The sequence below is a fragment of the Lactuca saligna genome, chromosome 5 (assembly GCF_052625555.1).
Source record: "Lactuca saligna cultivar CGN05327 chromosome 5, ASM5262555v1, whole genome shotgun sequence".
Classification (NCBI taxonomy): Eukaryota; Viridiplantae; Streptophyta; class Magnoliopsida; order Asterales; family Asteraceae; genus Lactuca; species Lactuca saligna.
This window is the reverse complement of record NC_136421.1, coordinates 302,193,425-302,195,428: the sequence shown is the minus strand read 5'-3', so window position 1 is coordinate 302,195,428 and position 2,004 is coordinate 302,193,425. Positions and strand designations below refer to the sequence as shown.

The window sequence follows — 2,004 nt, the reverse complement described above, 5'->3', positions numbered from 1 at the left end:
AGAAGATATCGGGTACGAGATCGAGGAAGAAGAGGAGCCTACATACGAGCACGAAACCGAGTCCGAGGAAGAGTTAGCTTTCACAATGGCTAACATTGATGAAATCCCCATGGGAGAATGGAAGAAGAGGATGCGCGACGACAATGGCCCGGGACTTGTGCAACCCGCAATTCCCGCGACTGCTACCTTCGAGCTAAAGGGTCATATCCTAGCTTCACTCAAAGAAATACCTTTTTATGGGAAAGATCATGAAGATGCCTACAAGCATTTGGATGAAGTCAATGATGTAGCTGATTACTTCAATATTCCAAATGTAACCCGCGAGACTCAACTACTTCGTATGCTTCCGGTAACATTCAAGGGTGCTGCCAAAGGCTGGCTCAAGTCACTTCCCCCCGGATCAGTCACTACTTGGGCCAAGATGAAGGAAGAATTCATTGATCACTTTTACCCACCTTCTAAGATAGCCAAATTGAAGAAGGCCATTGCAAACTTTGAACAACAAGCTGGAGAGTCTCTATATGAAGCATGGGAGAGGTACAAGAGCTTGCTAAGAAATTGCCCACACCATGATCTAAACAGCCAGCAAGAAGTCTCCATCTTCTATGATGGAGTCAATGTCACAACTAGGCAGTTACTAGACTCGCAAGGCCCACTTACAAAGAAGCCGCCCCCGGTGATTAAAGAATTGATTGAAGAATTCTCTAAACACTCTAGAGAATACCATAACCCTATACATGATGTCACTAGGGGAGCCGCTTATGCTGCTACTGAAGACTTATCCGCGGTCATGGCTATGCTAAAAACCATGGATAGGAGAATGGATAAAATGGATCAAACGATCCATGCTATTTGGGTGGGTTGTGAAAACTGCAATGGGCCTCACTGTTGGATTAGTGTCTAAGTCCATAACTATTTTGGTATGTACTTGACCCGATGGTGCATGGTCCTTTTGGGTTGCCTTCACCGAAGCAACTTGATAGGATAAATTATGGAGAGAAAGGATTAAATATGATTTATTAATATATTATGGGAATAATATATTAAAGGAGAAATCATATTGTTTAATTAATATTAGTCAATAATTAATTGGTAATTAGTTTTGTGACTAAAAGAGATTAATTAAACTTAAGGTACTGAAATTGTAATTATAAGATAATTGCAATTTGGGCCATGGATTGTCTTATATTAAGGGATGGACGAATTCTAATGGGAAACCCATAAAGAAATCTTCCATGGGCTTAATTAAAGGAGTCTATGGGTTGCTTAGGGCTTAAGCATCCAAATTAGGGTTTCCTTGTTAGATAACCCTAATAGCCCAACTATATAAAGACCCCTTAAGGCTCAAAAACATAGCTAAGCTTCTTGTAAGGGTTTACACACGTTTTAGCCAGCCTCCAACCTCTCTCCTCTTCATCCTCTTGCTTATGGTGTTTGTGAACCATTAGAGGAGTGACACTTGTGACTCTAAGCCTTCCAAAGTCAATTCAAGGAGGAATTAGGATTGTTATTGCTACATAACAATCAAGGTATGATCTTAAACCTAATTACATATTAATATGATTACTTGTATGCTAGAATTAGGGTTTATAGTCTTGGATTCAAAGCATGTACAATAGAGAAACCTAGATCCAAGCATTAGGGTTTGTATGAGCACATAGGATGTCTTATGACCAAAACCCATCAGTGGTATCAGAGCCTAGCTTGGTTTCAATTGTATTGATGCATTGTATAACTAGAAAATTCAATTTTTTGGATTCTGGAGGCTGGACTCGCCGAGTCCATGCAGACTCGACGAGTCCATGCCTGACTCAATGAGTCAACTCGTTAGATTATGCTTATCTCGGGATTTCTTGCTGTTTTTGCATTAGGATAGTTACCTTATCATATTAGATCAATATAAATCCGATTTTATGATATATATGAATATATTCTTGATCTAGTTAAAGATAATTATCAATTAATAAGATAATTGTTTCCTTATAAGATAATTGATTAATTATT

At 38.9% G+C, this 2,004-nt stretch overlaps 1 non-coding gene across 1 annotated transcript; it reads right to left on the bottom strand.

Annotated features, from left to right (window-relative positions):
- Nucleotides 1-469: 469 nt before the first annotated feature.
- LOC144999017 (small nucleolar RNA R71) lies at nucleotides 470-576 on the bottom strand. Its single transcript, XR_013660545.1, has one exon. It is a non-coding gene; the product is annotated as a small nucleolar RNA R71 (small nucleolar RNA).
- Between the last annotated feature and the right edge of the window lie 1,428 nt (nucleotides 577-2,004).